Source organism: Buteo buteo, chromosome 15 (assembly GCF_964188355.1).
Source record: "Buteo buteo chromosome 15, bButBut1.hap1.1, whole genome shotgun sequence".
Taxonomy (NCBI): domain Eukaryota; kingdom Metazoa; phylum Chordata; class Aves; order Accipitriformes; family Accipitridae; genus Buteo; species Buteo buteo.
The window spans coordinates 5,995,707-6,018,222 of record NC_134185.1 but is presented as its reverse complement, the minus strand read 5'-3'; positions in this window follow the sequence as shown (position 1 = coordinate 6,018,222).

Genomic DNA, 22,516 nt, shown 5'->3' with positions numbered 1-22,516 from the left:
CCTGGCCTCAAAAAGAGGGTCTGATGGCCAGCGGCTTCTCCCCTAGGAGCCCTCCTGACTCCTCCTGGTCACCCAGTTTATCACTCCAAGTCAAGATGCAGCATCTCAGGGCAGTGGAGTTCCTCCCCATCTTCTCTTCTTGGGGTTTTGTAAATCAGCATTTTAACCGCTGACCTACTCTCTTCATTCATGTTGTCTGCCAATGTGTAACATTTCCTAATTGCCATTTTCAAGAATGGTTTCAAGAATGGAGAGAAACTAATTGGATGCTACCGCTAATTGGATTCCACTGTAGAAGTGGCATTTCTTTTTCAGAAGACATAATAATCCTCTTCACAGATGCCTCCCTAGATTGACTGAAACTTCTCTCTAAAAAAGTGAACTTTTTATCACCTTCCAACCAGCCACCTTTCCTCAGTGCAAGGGCAGTACTGTACCTTGGTGTTCATTTCTGGACCACTTTTGTCATTGCAGGCTTTGTACTAACATTTTGGTGACCTATTCCTATCATTTGCAATGATTTGCTTTGTCTTAGACTTCTCAGCCTTTCCTCTGCTTCCCAGTGCCTGTCCCAAAGAACCCTTCCACAACAGAGTCATTTTTAATTAAATTGCTACCTGGGCAAACTACATCCCTGGGCTGAAACACTTCTTGGGTTTCTGTACGAGAACATGCTGATGGTTCATCTTTCTATGCACAGTTTGAAGGACCGCTGGGTCCTTCAAAGAAGTATCTTCACCTGACCCTTATTCTTTCCACTAAGTTGAGGTGGCCTTAGCATGAGGAAAAACCCATACCGCATAGTTTCTAGGGCTGTGGGAACATATAAACCTTCCCATTATTTCAAGGACACTCTTCAGGGGAAGGGGTATCAGAATAAATCCTAAAGAGAGCTTACATAGAGGGATTATTAGCAACACATTGTCTAGCAGATTCTTTCCATGTGAGAGGTCAGAAAATTTTAAAAAGCCTTGGCTTTTTTTCTGTTGTTGTTATTAAGGAGTATTTTCAGAATAAAGCAACCTTTTCTGTACTTCTAGCCCCAGAGCCAAATCTAAAAAAAAATTATGTAAAAGGAAGCAATACATTTTTAGTCAAAGGAAGAGCCCAGAGCACCTGTGTTGAGAAAGCCTTCTCCCCGATGATTTTACATGCAAAACCTAACCTTGCCATCTAGCTAAAAAGGAAATGTGGCTTTGCAGCACGTTGAACAAACTTGGGAGCCAAAAGCGCTATTATTTCCCATCTGCTAGAGGGACCTGGACTATTATGTAAGGAGAGTTAAAACTTTCTGGTGACCCTCTAAGCCAGGGCTCACGCAAGGGTGAAACTGCCCAGGGATAGAGTGGGGCTGGGTTATCTCCTTTGTTGTTTTAACTGCTTGATTACTAGGTGTTCTGAAAGACCTGGGAGAAATAATTGTCAGCAGCAGACAGTGTAAGGATCCCGAAGCAGCTGAAAAACAAAGACGACCCACCTGAGAGGTCACAGCTCATATAAACTGTTGCAGTTAGAGGGAAAATCCCACTGATGGTTTGAAGGTGTTAGGCTAGAACAAATTAAACAACAGTTTTCCAGTGAACCTCTTTAAATACGAGTATGTTCCAACTTATGAATAACTACAGAGGACCAAAGGTGTTGTATCATATCTTCCAGCATACATCATGTGTTAAGTCTCAATAGGCAGATTTATCCAATTTTGTTTGATCTCTGCTGTCTGGAACACACTACACCTGTGAGACAGACCCCATGTGCAAAGCAAGACTTGTAAATGAAAGCCAAATGTGGCTGGAAATAGTGTTTGCAAGTCAGAACATGTATTTAGCTAGTGCTTTCTCCCAAACCTTTGCTGCTGGTTTCTTTAGGCTCCTTTTGAGTGAGCTATATATGTATGGCTTCTTGGGTCCCCTTACTGACAAGTTACTTGGCACTAACCTCCAGTCAACACCAAGTGACTCAGCTTATTAACTACCTATTTACATCTCTCTGTTATGCCAGCCACTTCCCTTAGAAAAAAAAAAAAAAAAAAACAAGTTTCATTTGTACAGCTCAGTCACAGCGGCTTCTCGAGGGAAGATGAGGCTTCGGTATTTGTAATCAAATGTGCTCCTCTCATTAGCGGCATAAGGCCGGTAGCCAGCCAAAACTGGCCCTTGGTCTCACCCAAGACCATTACTATGAAGCATGGCTTGATGCCCACCACCTAGAAGAACAAGAGGGTATTTAATATGAAGAGGTACATTTCTCAATTCGCTCCTGCATTCTGAAAGGAAGGTGAGGCTTTGAAGTTTTATGACTGAGAAGGCTCTTTTTTTCTTTCCTATTTTGTACAGCCTTGCAAACACAAATCTGATACACACATCTTTTCTTTTGCCAGCTGATTATCTGTCTCCCAATAATCCAGTATTAAAAAGTGTAGGAGCTATGCAAGCCCATGAAATTCAGCAGCAAATACTGGTTGCAAATTAATTTTACCAAAAAAAACCTTCTTCAGAAAAAAAATTTATAACTTTTCTTAAGTCACAGAGTTTCTTCTGAGCATGAAGGAATCACAGCTGATCATCAAGAAAAGGCTTCAACCCAGATGCCCTAGCAGATTTTGTACTTAAAATATTGCCTAGGTGTCTCTGTGTGTTATTCAGAAAAGCTGGTTTGTCATATACAAAACCCTCCAAATCTGAAGTGCCCTTGTTATTATAGTTGTACGTGTATGTGAAAGGGAGTCTTAATCTTCTGAAAATTCAGGCTCTAATTCAGTAGGGAAAGAATGTGAACAATCCTAAAATTATACTTTTGCAGCTAGGAAGGAAATTACCATTCTGATCTGGGGTATAAATAATTTCTCCTATTGCATTCCGTGCCAGAGGTAAATCCTACATTTTTTCTTGGAACAGAATCACTACTGAAGAAGGCGCAAACAATACTGATGAAGGTGGAAGCAGCAGAATATATTGAAAGAGCCCACCACCCAGACCACAACTTTCAGAAACTGATGGCCACATTTTCTCATGATACAACTGCCACAAATTCCACAGCAGTCAGCTTGGGAATGAAAGGCAATGCAAGCAATTTACAGTAACACCACATTTGTCACATGTGGTGGGAAGAATATCCTTTTCTGTAGCCATTATCTCCAAGGGCTTTTTTTGCCGTTGCTTGCAACACCTGCAGCCCAAAATGAGTGATTTCTAAGAGCCGGACAACCACAGAAATTTTTTTAAAGGCCATGTCTCATGGAGTACACCCCGTTTGTCTTCACGTGTTGGTATCAGGGAGAAAGGCGTTTACTTCAGCTATGTAAAATATTGCAGAAAGACATTTTTTGCTGTGTGCACGTACTTCAGCTAAATAAGGTACTCTGTCTCTAGAAAATCAGTAACACCATGAACTGAAGGGGGAGGCGTGAGGGATGGTGGAATTAGGGGGGATTAAACTCTTTATATGCTATTCAGATGTTGCTTAAAAGTTTTTAAAGATCCGGTGAATCAAAGGTCAGTCGGGGGTTAGATGTGGTAGTGGAAAAATATCTGGCTGGCATAGTCCATGGAATGTGTTGCAATCGCTTTGAAAAACTCTGGAAATCCAAAGCTGAGGAATTTTATAGAAATTAAGGAGTTATTGGCAACATTTTTGACAGAAGACAGCTCAGTGGAAATATCCTCATCCTGAAAAACTCCTGAAGACATTTCTGGCTCCTTTGGTTTTCCTGCATGGCAACAGACTGACATCTAGCGGATACGGTCCGCTCAGGAATGCTGGGCCTAACCAGGACTGGGGGGGAGAAATTGTCTGATATTTTTTTTTTATTATTTCTTAATGGAAAAGCACTTTTTTGACCAGGCAAAAACTTCCCTGGAAATTTTTCTCTTGCTTTTTCATAAGGAACCACAATTCTTTCAGCATGTGCCATTTTGAAGCATTCTTCCCCAAAATCTGACATTTGGGGTTTAAACCTAACCTGTGGTTTTCTTTCTTTCTTTTTTTTTCTTTTATGAAATTTTAATTTTTTTCAGTTTCACATGGAAATTTTCCAAGCAGCTACATCCCCGATCTCTATCCCTGTGAGATATCCACTGCTGCTTTACCGTGTAAATCTTTCTCATTACTCTGGCGGTTCAGGAAAACAGAGCAAAGGTCTGCTCCGCGTGGAGGAGTCACGGCTGTACAAATGACTGTTTGCCTTTGCTTATACCTGCAGGCAATCTCGATTAATATCCTTTCGGCTTGGATGGAGGACAGAACTCCCAGCCTGGGTACCTGTGAAGAGGGCGAGGATTTATCCCCCAGGGAGATGGTCATGGGCAGAGCAGGACGATAAAGCTCATTTCTCAGTAGCCAGCGTGTGGCAAAGCAGTGCCGGGGCACAGCATCCCCTGCGTGATCTCTGCTTGGTGGCCCGAGAAAAAAAACACATGAAAATTACAGCCCCTGTTGCTCTCCCCCTCCCAGCAACACGTCCCTTTCCCAGGTGCCGGGTTTCTCTCCGAGTAATGACTTTATGGATCCTCTTATAATCAAAGCCATCTTTTCCATTTTGTTCTGCGCTTCTGAGCTGCCATTCCCAGCCCCAGGTGTGATTAATCCCTTTGCTTACCAAAGGGTTTTCCCTCTCAAAGCCCTCTCCTTTGGCATGGAGGGGAGCTTGGCCGAGCCCCCCAGCCGCCCCGCTGCGGCAAGGCTGGACCACCCCTGCGGCCGCCCCTGGATAGGAGCCCAGCGCTCACCACAGGGGTAAAGCCCGGCTTCCCTGACATCTGTGAACAGGAATGGTTTGGGGTTTCTTGTTTTCTGGCGAGCATTTTGCTGTGTTAAACCACGAGAGAGACTAGGAAAGGGAAAGGGAGAGGACTCAGCGGGGCTGCAAGGTGAGGGGCTGGAGGTCTCCGACCGGCCACGGGGGGGTATTCGGTGTGGGACAGCAGGAAAGCCCTCCTCGTCTCCATCCTCAGCTCTAAAACGAGGACTACGACTGGCTGCCAACCGTCTACCGCCTTGATCTGCTGGATTGGTGAGATATCTTTGTGCCCGAGAGAAGAGCAGACCAGTCACGGTCATCCCTGAACAACTGAAAAGGCAGCAAGTCCCTCTCCGTACTGGGGAAACGACACCAGCAATGACATCCAGCTGTGGGTGGTGGCTCAGCAACCCAGTTTCCGACCGTACGGGCCATGAACCAGAAGCCCCGAGTGGCTGGGTATAAAATTGGAGGAAGGCTCATGGGACCGAGAGCTGCTTCTGTCCCCTGCATCGGAGCCGCAGGCAGCGATCGCCGGGCAGAGCTGCAGCAGGCAGAGGGCTGCGCTGCTCCTTGGGGACCAAACTCGTGGGATGCTTTACTCTTTTCCCATTGCAACCGCCAGCAATCCAGTATCCAATTGCCTTTACTTCATCGGGACTTCTGCTTGAAAGAAATAATATATTTAATGCTGTAAAATGTAGTGTTGTAAAATGTATACTCTATGGACTCAGCTGTTCACAAAGTCTGAGCAAAAGAGCTTTCTTTATTCAGATAGGAAACTGTGAAATATTGGTGGGAAGTTTCACTGAGTTTCATTCTTCAGGTTTATTCAACTAATAAATTTATTCGGCAGACTGATTTGACTATAAGCCTGTGTTGTTTAAGAGCAGCTGGGACAATAAATCACATCACGTATAAGAGTTACTGTTCCCTGCTTCGGAGGAGAGTACAAACAAGACCTGTCTTAGCAAAAAGCACACAGTCATTATACCAAATGATGTGGTACTTCAACTGTTGCAGAAAAATGAGTCTGGAAGAAATAAGGTAGACATTGCCCATCAAGTTTGATTTGATCTGAGTACATACACAGAGAGATTGCTGTGGTTTGTGAGGCTTCTTGTCGCCTGCTTTCTGTACTACAGCAAATATTTTTCCAGTCTTGTTTTGATGCATTTTTTTATAGTGTTATTTCATTCCTGGAACTAGAGGAAAAATGAATGAGAAGCAAATTTCCAGCACTGCTGCAGCTGGGAATTTCACCTTGACGGTGAAAAGCAGTTGGATCCAAACTTGGACACAGACCGGCAAGAAGTCTAACAGGTGCTCAGGCGCAGTATTCGTAAACCTTCTTTTCTTCAGCCCAAAAAAGAAACTGAATCTGTTCTGAATGTATTTTAAACCATAAACAAACATGATAATACTGGAACATTGCCACTGGTCCTGACAATTTAAGGTAAACCATTATATTCATTAGAATTTTCTGTGATTATTACCATCAGCAGTAGCAGCCATGATAGCAGTTTGGGGATCTTTTAAATACTGGAAAATCAGAAGTCTCGGTTGACAAACCTTCTTAAAAAGTCCCGTCCTTTTCTCGGCCGGAGGCAGGCGGCGGTGGCCGAGCAGCTCGGTGTGGGCTGGCACGCTACCCAGCCATCCCACTAGCTCCGAAATTGTCCTCCTGGCATTTCCCCCCCCCAGCCTTCGGAGCAGAAACTCGCGTTCGATTGCATTCAAAGGCAGATTGTCTTTGCTGCTTGGCCCCGGTCCCTGCAGCAGCAGAATATCCTAATTATTTTTGCAGACTCCGAGCAGCGCTATTTTGCCATCGCGGCAGGCCTGATGTCAGGCTGTCTGAGGGGCAGCACATAGGTTAAATAAGGCTACCGTGCATGCCGTTTTCCTTTCTCATCCAGGAGGAACAGAGAACAGAGTTTGCAGCCTCATCCTCCCCAAAAGCTCAGTGGCCCTTTCACCGGTGGCAAATTCCTCAACACCAGTCTCGTCAGGATCAAACAGAAACAGAGCTTTCTGGGCTCAGAAAAAAAATAAAGTCCGAAGCCATGCCAAATGCTGTGTCTGGTGCGGTTCCTCCCTAAATCCCCATGGGAAAAGTTTGGGAAATCAAGGGAATGTAATGCCATTTTTGCACTGTTACTCCATCCTCCGCAACTGTAAAATGCTACAGAGAGGATCCCTGGTTAGAGAGATATGTAAGCAGCAAAAGTTTTCGGCATCTGGCTTCAGTTCACCGCACAATGCATGAGGTGAGCTAGGCACCTCAGGACAGGAGCTTCAAAAAAACCCCAGCACGGAGTGGGAAACCAACAAATCTCACCGGTGCTTTCAAGTACCAAGTACCGCACCTTGATTTTTACGATTTTCCCCCATCCGCTGAGAAGTCATGACCCCGAAGACAGGACCCCAAATATTTCTTTTTTAAAAAAGGAGCGACGGGTCGCTTGCTCACCCCCTTTACCTCCGTTCCCCATTCCTACCCCTCTCCAGAGATGGAAGAAATGAAACCCAGTTGCCTCCTCCGCTCCCTTCCCACCACACCGTACCCTCGCTGAGGATGGGACGCTCATGAAAGAGGGACTGAGGTGTCCCCTTGCCAGCGTTATTCTCAGATATGTGGAGCATTCACCACTCTGAAGGCCTCCATACGACGTTAATAAACAACGGGGGGATGTGGCAAAGGCAACGGTCTGCTTTAAAATCACCGTCTCCGCTGACCGGAGCTGTCAGTCGCATTACGCAGCGTTTTGGGACACGGCGGGGTTGGCTCCGGGTAGGTGATACCGGCTGTTTGTGCCGAGCACTCGGAAATGCTGCGCTTTCTGCTCGTTTTCTGACAGGTGTGTGACGGCCTTTTGCCGTTTGGTTTTGCAATCGGGGTGTCTGGTCAGCATCCCAGCCGCCAGGCGAAGATTAGCAACCGCTGTAGCAAAGTTTGCTTTTTTTCCACTTACCAGATGGCTAAAGGATTGCACCTTTTTTTTTCTTTTTTCTTTTTTTTTTTTTAGATATGAACTTTGCAACTGTCTTTTGAGCCTGTCAGCTGGAGGTGAGATGACGGTGCTGTGCTCTGCGCAGGGCAATGGTTCGGCTCTGTTTGGAGGCTCAGCCTCCCTCTTCTGATGAAGCATTTCCCTTCGTGAAGATACCAAATGTGGTCTCTCCACAGACTTGCACTGGCATCGGGCTGTCTGCCAGACTGGGTTTTTAAAACCAGCCTTAAGAAGCCAAGCCTCTCCTAAGAGATGTCCTCTTTTCCCCGTGGCAGCTGGTCAGAGCTGCCTGAGCAATGTGCTGCCGCTGAGCCCCGCTGTTGTAGGAGCGGGAGCGCAGCAGGAAATTCTCTATTAGGGCTCAATGTCTTGGAAATTATTTCCCCCCGCCCTGCGAGCCACAGACAGTCATTAGTCTCTGAGAGAGAATCGTATTCCTGCGAGGAGGTGGGTGGGGAACGGAGAGACATAAAATTCTGCGGATGGCAGAGGGGTGAACTCATTTCCTTCCTTCTGATCTAGCTGCGCTTTGGGGCTACGCTCAAGGAAATGCGAAGTGATCTTTTAATACACTTCGAAGTCTGCCAAAGGTGCCAGAGCATTGGGAGCGCTTTTTCTTATGAGTATCTATATAAATAAAAAGTCATACATGAAAAGAAAGGAGAAGCAGGTTCTCAAGACTTCTGAAAAATAGATTTCTACCCTTGCTGCTACTGCGATTGGCAAAAACAACCTGCTTCTGAATGCCCGGGTGAGAAACTGCAGCTCTAATTTGTGCCAGTGGGCTTTACGGGAATGAAACTCTAGGGAGACATTATTTACCCAGGAACAGTAAAACATATCCCCAGTTTGAACTGTCATCCCAACGCTAATTTCATTAGGGGCAGAGGATGGGAATTTGGGGGAGAAAGAACTCCTGTTGTTAGGGAGCAGGAGCGGTAGTGGGCTGGTTATTGAAGGGCAATGTTCGTTTAGCACCAAAGCAGCACGATGGCTGACGTGAAACTTTTAAGAACAGGTTAGACAAACATCTGTCAGGCATGACAAGTGGTCACGGAAGCAATGGAAATAATGATCAGCTGAAGTTCCTAGCAGTCCTGTTTTCTATCATTTCTGGGACGCTCCGTGATTCTTTGGTCAAGCATATAGCACACTTTTTAATTATAACTGTGGCAAGTCTAGGCATAACCAATAAAACAGTTAGGATTGTAATATTAGAGCTGTTTGTATAGCAATTGGCTAGACTAGGCCTGGGAAGATATGTGTGTAAGGGAAATATGTGATATGCCGGGTGGTCTTTGCTCATCCTCCAAAAATGCCTTATGTTCCTAATTTGTTGACTATCTCTACTAATTATCATATTTATTTGAAACGGTTTTAAAAGCATAAAGCATTATGTCAATGGAAAAAGCTACTAGAGGTCTGTTGGAATCTTTCCATTTATGCCTCATCTGTAAAAATTACATCAGACCAAGGAAAAGGAACATGAGCCAAGCAGAAAGGCCTGCACAACAGGTGAAGAACAACCAGGGCAGCACACTACCGAACCCCTCTATCACTTATGGGACACGTTGCAGTGTGCCCTGAGGGTCTGTCCTCGCTGATCTTGGACCTCAGAGGGGAATGGCACCATCAAAGGGTCCTGATGAAAAATGCCTTTTTTATTATTTTTATTTCCATGGGGGTCCTATCCACCTGTCTTCATTGCTTACATCTCCAACAGCATAGCAATAAATGGGGCAATGGTATTTCAGGTGGGATCACTGAATGACTCCAAGCTACCTGAACTATTCTAGAGCTTATTAATTACCCCACTGTTATCTCTGAAGTGCAGTTGATGGTGTCTCCGTGTTGCAAGCGTGTCTCTGTCTCTGAGCCACTTTCACGAGCAGGGATGCTCCCGTGTTCCCCAGGGCAGCCGTCCCACAGAAAGTGTGTTGCACTGCATTCATCCTACGATGGCGTTGAGCTGATGAGATGGGATAAAGTGGCATCCTAAGAGAAGACTCACTCCTGGCTGGAAATCAAAGGAAAAAAGTGATCATGACAGACAGCATTGTTTAATTGTTTAGAAAAAACTAAACATCGAAGACCCATAAAAAAGCAAGTAGAACACACCATTAGTGATCACCTCTTCTTGGAGTTGTCTCTTCTGGCTGCTTTCTGCAGCCCAGCACATAAGCATAAGTGAAAAATTTAGGCTGGATGTTGGGAGAAGGTTTCTAACAAGCAGAACAATGTGGACGCAAGTGAGATTCCCAACACAGGGACTAAATGGAGCGGGGGACAGCAAAGTGGGCTCCTGGACTCTTCTTGGAGGAGTCCAGTCAACTGCAAGAAAAGATTATCTAATGCAGTTGGCCTCAGGTCGATGATGTGGAGACCTTCGTCCAGGGCTGTGTCCCCAGCATCCTCTTGGTCTCAGCACGATCACCGGGACATCTCCCGCTGCTGCAAGCCTCCGCGTAGAGCTCAGGGACTGCAAGTCCCAAGCAGACATAGACCGAGCTGTCACCTTCTCCCACCCCAGCTGAAGGTGGCAGAAGCTGCAGTGGTTTGACACTGCTGGAAACCTGGCCTTGAAGTCTCCTCTGTGACTTTAACTGCTCTGGAAGCTAGCAGGTGCAATGGCTTTCACCCCTTCCTCCTTCAGAAATTAATCGTTCTGATTATGTCATCTCTGAAAAGGGACTAACACTTATCCTCATGGGGCCTCCAGGCTGATTAGTGTTTAAAAAAAAAAAGCACCGCATAGCTGACAAGTATTAGAATAAATGGTGTGAACAGTAGAACAGCATGTGCTGGGAAAGAGAAGCATCCAGGAGCATTTTCAAGTTGGCAATTATGCAACTTAGCAGAGGATGCTGGTGACAGCACAGTAATCATCTGGCCCTCTTCATAAAAAAAAAAGAAAGAAAAAAAAAAACCCACACCATTTCAGCTGGATGAGGGAAAAGGAGCAGAGATTTATACTGTCTATACTTTCCAAAACCTTTAAATCTGAAGAGGATAGACTAAGCTCAATTGCTGTGGATAAAAAGAGGGAAAAAGAGAATTATGACAGTTGTCTACTGCAGAATGATAAGGCTTGCATCATCTCCACCACAGATGGCAAAAAATAAGGAAGACAAAAGCCGTATCTGAAAGAACCTAGAGAAAATAAGGACAATGGTCATCAAAGCACTGCTTACCCATTGTTATTTGTTCAGAGTCCTTCCTATTTCTAGAGTAGCAAAAGGAGTTACAGAGAAAAAAAAAAAAGTGCGGTGAAAGAGATAAACAAAGATATGCTTTCCAATTATGTCCTAAAGAGAGTTAGAAAATCCACACAATGGAACTGAAAGGAAAGAGAGAGAAGGAAAGAATACGAACCGCTGCGAGTATGCCAAAATATTAGTCATCCTTTGAGTCTACCCTGAAAGGTTAGTGTTATTTTTAAGAACACATTCCTTTAAGGAAAAGAATAATTTCCTAGCAGAGGTAATTTCTGGATGGTCATAAACTCTCTCAAAAGAAGCAGAAGCCCCAACGATGAAGTCAACAAAAGCTAGGCAGAGGAAGAGGAGGAGGAAATCTGCACAGGAGTCCTCAGGGCAACCCCAAGAGTGACCTGCTACTGGAAGGGAAGAGATAGAGAAAAGCCTGGCAGAGAGCAGCTATTGAGTAGGTAAAGATCTGGGTGGGGAAAGGTCTACAAGGAAAGGGAGCAGAAAACAGGTCTGTGCTTCCTAGAGATCACCTCAGGTCGGACGGCAGTGGAGAAGGCCGACTCACTCTTCTTTAGTTTAGGTTTGCTTAATTTGAGCTACGTAAGATTTTCACAGGGGTAAGGAAGGCAGGCCAAAATGTTGTCACCTACCCTGTGGCCCACCATACAGAATTTGTGAATTTTCAGTTTTGAAAATTTTCAGGGTATCTCTAGCAACCCTTAATGAACTAAGGGCTGTTACGGAGACAAAAGAGCCACCCCCGCTGGTTCCATACCAGGCTCCCAGGACAGCATTTTCTCCAGGCAGCCTCAACTTGTGCCAGAACCCGACCAGCTCAGTGAAGAAAAAATGACTGAATTTGCAGGTTGAAAACACCAGGGTGTTTGTATTTTAATTTACTAGAAGTCTACGTGTTTCATCGCTCTGGAATTGTAAGTGGCAGCATGTTGCCCAGGAGGTAGAGGAAAGCATGGTTCAAGAGCTGGATGGGAGGGCTAACCCAGCCCTGAAAGGAAATACGACTGTGAATGGAGCTCATCAGTCTGAATAAGCACTATGCCCGCACCTTGTCTAGAAGCCTCCAAAGTTACAAGTTTCTGAGCGCTCCTTAGCCCCCCTGACATGCCTGGGAGTTAAGGCTGCCCAGCGTCTCCGGATGGATCTCCAAGTACCGTGACAATGTGATCCATTGTCGTCTGGAGAACACACCACTCTCCTCGCTGAATGGCAAAGGCTGATACGTGGCTCGCTGGGACCACTTAATGTGTTAAACAAGTTTTATTGCTAGGCATTCTTTAAAAATGGAAAAAATTAATAGGCTTAGTCATTTGATATGCTATGAGGTAAAGCCACCATTTTTCAAGGTACGTGATGACACTTCATATGAGTTCAGGAAGAAAGAAATCCTGTGATGTCAGTCTATAAGTTCAGTTTATCAATTCTAAGTAATGGGTCATTGCTACAATCAGTAGACAGAGAGGCTCCTGAAATAAGGTAGCTGTCATTCATCGCAAGACTTGCAGGTAAGTTTTTCTAATGTGTTCAAGTTTCTTTTGCTGTCTGCCTTCTCAATAGCTAACCTTCTCTCAGTCTGTTTTTCAGTCTATAGACAGCTGAAGGGAGGGACTATGTTACCAGGCAGCGTGTATAGCGCCAAGCCCATTTTCAGCAGACTTTAAGTATGTTCATATTGTGGGTAGTGGTGAGAAAATCTTCTTTGTGCAAGGAAATACAGTTTGGAGCCCCATTACTTTAGCTTAATCCATAGGGTCAGTCCTGAAATGTGATCCACGTGATTTCTAGCATGGATGGAAACATTTTGTTGTGCAGAGACTAACTTGGGTTAGAAGCTTTAATTTAACACTACCTCGTTGAGAAGTCAGATCATGATGTTATGTGATGTTGATACAAGAGAATTGAAACCAATTCCTAACATACCATTCATCAATAGTCTGACTGGATTGATAGCAATGTATTCATCTGCTAATATTAAAAATGGTCGTCATTGTTTTATGAGTTTGGAGCCACAAAACTGGAATTTTAAGAAGTGATAAACACATACCAGGCCAAAACCTGCTGTTTCTCCCTGGGAGGTTTTGGGCTTGGGGTTTTGTTTTTCAGTAGCTGTTTCTTCTAAAGCAACTATCTCAGTATTGCGTCTCACCAGAATCCAAAGCTTTGTTTTAATTTGAATGCCATTTCTTCCAGTCTTCTTACGACTTTGGCACAATCTTGATTTCTTTGAGGTTTTTAAGGACAAAAAAAAAAGTTTGTATTACCATAAAGTATGACTTTTGGCTTCATAGGTTTTTACCCAGGGCTTAGAAATTTAAAGAACTTTTGGGGGGAAGAGTTTCTTTAATCCTCAGTTAGAATGTCTGGTCCAAAGAAAATCAGTCCATAAGAGGATAACAACAGCTAAATATTTAGGTATTTTTTTGGACACGCAATTTTCATGTGATGTAGGTCTTAAAACTCAGCCTTTTACATAAGAGGTGTGTTTAGGGCTCCATCATATCAGACATTCTCTAATCCATAACAAGAGAAATAGGCACTACCATAACTGGACTCTCCTAGACAATACTGTGAGAAAAACAGTATCTTTTTCAATATTATCAAAAGGGTTCAGGAAAGTGCAAATACTGCCCCACCCCCTGCCAAATTTCTTAAATATCAATGACTACATCAGTATTGAGTTTAAGGTATTTTTATTAAATGAGGTCAGGAAGATCATTTAAGGAAAACTATCACAACTCAGTGAATCTGGAATATTTGAATCAAATCTGAACCTCGGCTTACTGAAATTTCCAAGCTTCTGCTAGGTGAGTTAGACTTTGCAATTTTTCTACAATTCCAGAAATGTTTTATGGTCTTTTCCCTAACTTTATGGTGAACTACAACTTTTACAGAATGAATTCATTGCAATAAAGTACTGAATGATGACATTGCAAAGATATGTAATGCACTCATCGTGAAACACTCAAAATAGAAATCTCTCAAGAAAATCTTGGTTTGAGAATTCACATTCAGCATCAAAACTGAAAAGAAGAGAAAGAGAAAACCTGGAAATTCTGAGAAATTTCTGCACATATCTCCTGGAATTGTATCAACATGATCAATACTCCTCCTTTTATCCCAAGGCACTGGCAATAATAAACCTCAGGCCAAAACAGGCACCTGAGCCATCTTGAATTCTCGAAACTGGGCACTCAGGAGGCCCTTGTGCTTGCGGCTCAGTGCGGCAGGTAAACTGTGCCTTCTGAGTATGGGTGTCTGGGGATCTGCATCCACTTCTTGCTTATTTTCTTCTCGTCTCCAAATTGAACCCTTGCAAACAAACGCTCAGCTTTTGTAACACCTTCTAATAGACCTCCGGGCTCCTGAAAAAAGTAGAAAATGATCGTAGTTTATCAAAAATACTGTCTGCTAGTTCCAGATGTTCATACACATCACATACCACATGCAGAGCAGTCCATACAGCGTTCTGAAGTGCAGCCAGATGAGCACGTCTCTTTTTTACCTCTACAAGAATGTCTGTTGCCCTTCACTCAGACCCAAACATTTCCCAGTATAGTTGGCTGATAAAGATTTTCCCAGTCCTAAAATACTGTGCTTCCTAAGCCCTCGCAATGAGGTCAATCTCTTGGAGGCATAAAACTGTTGGCTTTATTACAGGACTCGGCAGCGTGTGTGCCTAAGATGCAGGAGCTCTCTGGAGCTAACTCTGAATTGAGCTGCTTTATCACCTCTCCCCAAGCTGCAAAAAGTCAAATATTAAACCACTGGAGAAACTGTACAGTTCTGATATTTTCAAATTTCAGGACAGAAACTCGGAAACTTTAATGAAGTTCAGGTCTGATTCAAATTTTCCAATGTTATTAAATCTGGACTTCTCCCTCTCTCCTCACCACCCCCATCGTTCTTCTGGATCTCCTCCGTTTCTGAATCACCTTCTGCAAGGCAAGGCAGTTCCAGAGTACCGTGGTCATCCTTTCTATTTATGAAGATGGTATTTGCTGAACAGGAGACGGAGCCAGCAATTTTAGGGTGCTTTTAATTTCTTTCATTTCTCAGTTTCTTCTGTCATTTTTCCACTCACCAATTCTGCACACAGAGGTGAAGCTGCAGTCATCCAAAAGGGAGAAAAGCTAATCAGGGGAGTGTCACTTCTATTTAATTAAGTTTTTCTTTTAAAAAGCGTAACAATTACATCTGCAGAGCTTTGACATTCAATTACATTAAAAACCTACTGTTTTCCATGGAGAAAATTGAATGCAATGATGAAACTTCTCTTATGGGTAACATTTCTTTTTAATCCATTTTAATGATATTTCCAGAATGGCTATTTAGTTACATGGGGGAGTAATAAAAACAAAGGCAGGCAATTTTTTTTTCACATTTAAACCACAAGGTAATCTTTCACCCTAAATTTGCAATCACTTTAAAAGTTTATAGCTGAACTCAAATCCCATCACAGCTCCTCCTCTGACCCTTAAAACTGATCATGACACCACTGAGGGTCCTAATCAAAGCAATCTTAATGACCTTTACACACCTTTCAAGCAGCAATCACGCAAAGCAGCATAAGCCCCAATTAATTACACAGTTAAAATAAGTTCATAGTTGTTGATGCTTTGTAGCTTTAATGAGATTCAAAGAGAAGATGCGAGGATCTGGTCCAGAATTTTGTCTACACCTGGGCTCTACCAGGCACATGCGACGAATCAAGATTGATCTACCCGCTGCTTTGCAGCAGTTGTCTCGCTGTTTCCTCATGTTCCATACGTCCTCATCCTTCTGCGTCCACCCTGTTTCATGTGTTGATAGCGAGTCTTCTGGAGCAGGGACCATATTTTTGTTCCCTGACGGTACGATGCCCGTCGTACGTGGGTCAGGGCGACGGAGCAGGACTCCTTGGCTGTCCCAGCTCGCGATAACGACGCAGTCGGTGACAACGGCGTGTGCCTGACCGAGTCCTGACCCACCTGGGCACGCTGAAGGGACAACTGCTCCTCCGCCGCACCTTTTAAAACTGGATATTGTGTGTGCACACCCGAAGTTTCACATACCCCGGGGAAAAGAACATAAATCAGCTGTTTAATGATCCGACTAGAACATTTTTGGTTGACAAGTTTTCAATTAGGTTACACTCCGCTCAGGCTGGACGCCATATTCCATTAGTTTAGCACATGAAAGGCTCTCCGGAAGGTTGATCTGAAGTAGAATCTAGTTTCGGAAAAATCTGTTTAGGAAATCAGTGCATCATCTACAACCAGTTACAGGAGGTTTTTCAAAATGGGAATTTGCTTCTCATGGCAGCTGGGGACTAAACTGTTTCTCGAGCTTTTGAAAATCTTCTCTTTGCTTGCAAAATCTTTTAGTGAATGTATCTGAAATACTTCATCTGATATGCTTTTATACAACCATCTATAAATTCTTTTTATAATTACATTTAAATGAAAGTGCTGTTTAAAAAATCTTCGGGTACTGAGCTGCACATTCTTTCTTTAATTAAGGGACTTAATTTTGTATCAGGAGTCTACACAAGACGGACTGAAATACTTGTAGATCATCTGGAAGCTTGAAAGGAAACTTGGTAAGTTCCTGTGGCTTTGGGACTCTGTAATAGGGTGGTTTGGTCATAGGATGCAGTGAAAACGGACAGTGGCTGAATGTGCATTTTCTCTAAACTAGTAAGCTAAAGTAAGCTATAAAAATGAGATTTTCAATCACAAATTATATGTGAACCCCTTCTGCTTGAGCATCAGTCTCCTTCGTAAAACATGATGGTACATAAGTTTTGTATGCTCTGCTGTAAGTCATAAAAGGAAAAAAATCTAACAGCGTAGTCATTTGATCTTTCTACCTCCTTTATTTTCTCTGCTTAATTAACTTCATGTATGGAAAAACTTGCACAAAAACTGACTACTCTAATAAAACCAGATAAAATCCAGTACAGCACTCTGAGGAGTAGAACTAGAGTTACACGGGGCTGTTTGTTGGCATCAGAAGAAAGAGGATTAAAAAAACCTTTTGTCACCTGGTTCTCAGACCCTGCCAGGCTCACTCACTAGGCATTACCCAAGTTATGCCAATACTGTATGTGCAAGTCTTTTCATTTTGACTGTTGGCAAGGTTTTTCCCAGTGTGAACCTACTAGTAAGCTCTTATAATTGTAGTTAGGTCACCGGACAACAGTGAGCTCGTTTTCAAAGGAGCAGATCACTTACAGCTCCCTGGGACTCCGGGATTTTCAGAAACCAAGAACTGACATTCATCTCCATTTCTGATTCTGAAATATTCAACCTAAGTACTTGAAGATGGCCTAAAAAATCAAAATATGTGCAGCTGGCAGCTGAGTGTTACATCCACACTTTGAGAAGATGCCTCAGCTGAGACTCATTGGTGGTCTCCAAAGAAAATTCCACGCCTGGCTCTGTCTGTGCTCTAAGTGCTGCAACACATGCACCAATTTGTGCTAATGTTTAGATTCCTGCTCTCACCAAGAAATAACAGTTTTTAAAAAGTTAATAACACAGCAGTTGATTTTTAAGATGGATGCAACCAATTGTTTGCAACCAGATGGTAAAGCTACAATGGCTCAAGGGCAGCAATTCTGGCATTTGCTCTGGCCCAGCGTTGTGGCTTCTTTCACGGGCATCTGCACCCCAGAAGAATGGAAATACAGAGAGTATCTGATGAGTGTGCATACCTCATCAACACTCATTTGGAGATGTTGAGTTGAACTCCTGCCAGGATATAAGACCTACATCTATGGGAATTTCACAGATTTGGGAGGATTTCAAATTTAATGTGTTTATACATGCAGCTGCAAGCTGTAGAACAGAAAATAACAAACTGCTGTGCTTCTATTCAAGCCATACACATGAGGATATGTAAAACTAGCAACTTGCAGAGGTCAAAAATCTCGCCCTACAGTTACCGCTGCTCCCGCATAATCCTGTGGGTTGGGTTTGGTTGATTTCTGCTCAACAAGTGTGTGCTACCAGCTACGTTCTCGGTTATGCTCGCAGTCACTTGAAATGGTGACTAGCAGCTCTAGCAAGCAGTGTTGCTGAACAACCAGGATGGATTTCCTTCTGTACTAATGTGAATGGGATATGTGAAAAGACACAGAGCAGTGCCAAAGAATTTTTCAAGAGCTAAAAGTTTAAAGATGTCAGGACATCCCTATATCCTTCCTCGTTCTCTCTCCGAATTGCCGTTCTGGAGGTAGCGAGTCTTCTCACCAGGAAAAGAGAAATTCCCTCTTTGTTTTATTACCCATGTCATCAACCTCCATCTCGCAATTGTGTCTGCCTCCCAAGGAACAGGGGTTGTTTCTGGTTTGAATAATCAGGCCAGCGGTTGTCAGCTGTCATTGCCAACAGCCACGTCCACCAGCCAGTGTCCCCCACCCAGACTGACGCCCTACACGAGTCCGTTGCACGGTTGACCCCTTCGAGCTTCAACCCTCAACACAATCTTTCCCGGAGAAGCAGTTTGTTGATAAATACGAAATGTATTGCATGTGATAGATATTTCGTCGCTTAAATAAGGGGCCTTTTTCCCCACCAGCACCTCGGTGCCAGGGAACAGTGAGACCAGGGCTCCTCGTTAAGAAAGTCCGTGAGGACTTCTAAGCCTAAGACACCCTGGAAGGGCCCTGATTCTCGGGCTGTTGTGTAGTCCTGCACTCCTAAGGCCCAGCCAGTCACAGCACTTAAAATGTGGTAAAACTGTACGTGTGGCAAGAAATATGCTAACAGGAAGCATTGGGACCATGCCAGTCTCATCTATAAATGTATTTTAAAGGTACTGGGTGTAGACCTGCACTTCTGCCTAACAACCCGCCTTCAGCACAAACTAATTCAGTGATAAATAGTTCATTTGTTCAACATCTGTTCGGACAGGCAAACGTGAGCTCTGGCTTCATGGAAAAGTGTAACTAAAAATCAGAAGCATTCTTGTTACCTTGGTTATCACAGTCTTGCTTTCTGTGAGTGTTATTACGTGCCCAAGGTATATTCAGTATCATTTTTCTGGTTTTGTAACCTCTAGCATTTTGATTTTATCCTTGGGGAAGAAAATGGTGAAGACGTAGGAAAGTTCAGCAGAAATCTGATCTGGAGGACAAAGTTTGGCACAGAATCGTAGCCACTAATGAAAACACTCCCCGGATAGCTTGCTCATACTCTGTAAAGCTGAATCTGCACACTGTAATTTAACAACACAGCTGTAACCAGCACAATCACAAAGACATCCTTTAAATCTCTTTATAATAATGAACGACTGGGCTTTGAAACCTATAAATCCTATGATATGATTCAGCTTCAGCTTAGGAACAGCCTGGGAGACAGCTACCTGGTGTCTGTTCATGCAACTCAGATCTATCGTTAGGTTACTCACTCACATTTATCAGGCACAGTAAATACTGTGAACCCTGTTATAAATCAGAAGTCTGATGTCCCAGCAGTCCCACTGTGCTTTTAAGAATGAGCATTGACTTACGCAGGGAATTATGGGCTAGATTTTCATTTACACCACGTAACCCCACTGTAACTCCAGTGAATTCAAAGCAGTTTTCAGCGGTTAGCTTAGCATCAGCAGCAAGTTACACCTTGCACATCTCAGCAGGTCTCTTATAAAAGCCGTCCGATGCTGTGTCACTCCAGCAGAGCTTGCAGACCTCAGCCCATACAAAACAGCACTGGAAAGGACATCAAGAGGTTACTTATTCCATCTCCACCACCTAGACAGACTCGTACAGACCCAGGTCATTCCTAGCAGATGTTTGTCTAACTTGCTCTTAAAGAGTGTCTTGCTGGAGAAGCTGGCTGTCTCCCACAACAGCCTATCCCGCAGTTTGTTTGTCATGTTAGGAAGGTTCTCCCTGATGTTCAAACTGCAACTTTCTTTCTGCAATTTAACCACTTGCTTCTAATCTTACCTCTCATGGTCACAGCAAACAAATTCTTCTCAACACTTCAAGAGTTTTTGATACAGCTAGACATCATTGACAGAGAAATACCTTATCCCACAGCCCTACCTCCGGGGGCTTCAAGCACCCCCATTTCATTTAACCTTCCCGTGGTGGCTGTGCTTTCTAGACTGCCCTTGTTCTCTGCCCCTGGGAGCTCCACAGCCACATCACTGGTTTCCTACCACAGACCTCAACGAAACACGGCCATGGCATTCCCAGTAGCGAAGTGGAAGGACATCATGTGTCTCCCAGGTGTACTCTCATTTATCAGACTCTGTTGTTTGCCATTTTCCACTGCAGCTTGACGTTGTTGACTCTCGCTGGGCTGATGCTAGCTTCTCCTGTTCCTTGACACCCTTCACAGAGTGATCTACATTCCACGTACACCGCACATGTTGTAGAGCAAGAGATTCACGTTCACGCCAACAAAAATCATCTTGAATACATGTAGGAATGTGGTTTGCAACCTGTAAAAGAAGTCACGTAATGTCAGCCTGAAGAGTCAGTTTTGCTGCCACTAGCACAGAATAAATACAGAACTATACGTTGATCTAGCACCAACAGTCCATCATCAGCCTGATTAAAGCTTTGCTCCTTCTCCCTCTCTTGCTCTCCTTCTTCCACACAGCCACCTTTCCCTATGTCTCTCAGACAGACTCACATCCCACTACCAAAGGTATTTTTTGGCCGGTGAGCAGGCACAGAGGCTGACCGATGTCCCAGGTGGGAGACGGCCACTCTCATGCCCAGGTTTTGGGGCAAGACAGTTCAAAGAGCAAGCCTTGGCTCGGTGTCCCTCTCCTCGTCACCCTGTGCCTGCAGCTGCCCAGGCTTGGGGAGCACAAGGTGGCACTTGGCTTTGCTCGGAGTTCCCATAACTTGGTTTCAGTCACCTCCAGGAAAACGGGCTAGGTACAAACCTCCTGCGAGCCAGATGTGCCCCACCAGTCGCCAGGTGAAATGTGCTAATCTAGAGGGATTTAGGGGTTAGGTTTGTGTTTGAGAGTGTTCCTCTATTTGACCCTGTGCAGCATTATCCCAGTCCTACTTATTGCAAATGTAGAAGAATAAAGTCATTATGAATAAGTGGAAAAAGAATGAAACTAGAGACGCAGCTGAGGCAGAGCTGGATAGGTCACGCTAGGCTTTGTTTTCTGTATAATGCACTGTTAAATGTCTCATACTCCTTTGGTGAGAGGTACCACCTTGAGACCACACGCTGTGCTTCCTCCCAAAGCATTCACACCTTTTTTTTTTTTGGCTTTGCTTCTCCTGTGTCCTGTAATAAAAGTCTTCTAGACTGTGGTTGGTCTCTGTGTGTAGGAAAAATGGTGGATGGAGTCGGGGAAGGAACCGTGAAAGGTGTAGCATCCCATTTTAAAAGGAGCAAGCAGAATATGGAGCAACGGCAAACTCACTCCTTACAACTGTCTCAATGCAACTTAATGTTGTTAAACATTAGAAGTGTTCATAGTTTTATTATTCTAAATAAGATCCCATTAAAACCAGGGAGGGAGAAACAACAGACCTAAGCTGCATGTGAACAACTGACCGAGGAAAACTGTCATGCACAGGAACAAGACACATTAATCATATTGACTCCCATCTAACTTCCAGCCAACCCATTCACCTTTAAATGATCACTATGGTGATGATGCATAGTTCATTCCTGAAATCAAACTGCAAACTATAAAGGAAAAATCATATGGCACCTTGCTGATACATGCTTTTGTACTGAACTTAGAATACAATGTACAGAGAGATCTCTGGCTTAATTAGCTGCCCACTGAGCTAGAGTTGGCTGCTATCTTTTTTCTCCATATGAAACCACAGAGCTTTCTCAGTACATTATTTCCACATGTGCTTATATTACTATCCCTGCCCCTTGATCCAGCATTTTAATAAGCATTCATCTCTAAAAAAAAAAAAATAAAGAAATGTCTATCCACTTACCTAAAGTATCCTCCCTTTCCATCAAAGTGAGCCAGAAGAATCCCCCGGGAAATCCGCAGTCTCCCTGGCAGGCGGCTGTTGTGAATCAGATCAAGAGGCTTTTTTTTATATCATTTTATTCCTCTTTATTAGGGATACTATTTCTCATTCTTCCCTTCAGCCATATTAAAATCCTCTCTTGCCTAAGCAGCAGTGCCTAAGGTCTCGGCCGGTTTCACGCCACGAACGCCCTGCTAGCGCCAGACAGACGTGTGCTACCACGGCGCAGGGAAGGGGATGCCGAGGGCTGAAGGCGAGCCCCACCGACGTGAGCTTCCTCTGCGAGGGGTAACAGGGATTTTAAGGGTGTCCATGGGGCAGAGAGCAAAAAAGGAGTCAGCACTTCCGCACCACTTACACATGCCTCTGCCCGACACTTCCAGGGCTGCTCGTGTCGGAAAAGGTGGTATGTTTATACCAGCATTTACACTTACACTCAAGCTCTGGTTGCTTCTACGTTTTACCTAGTAGCCTGTGCCAAAACCACCTTTCCGGGAACTGGTCTGTAGCCTAAATGTCTCATCTTCCCAGTTTGCTTTATTTAGGGCTAACATCAATATTGAAACAACAAAAAATTAAATAC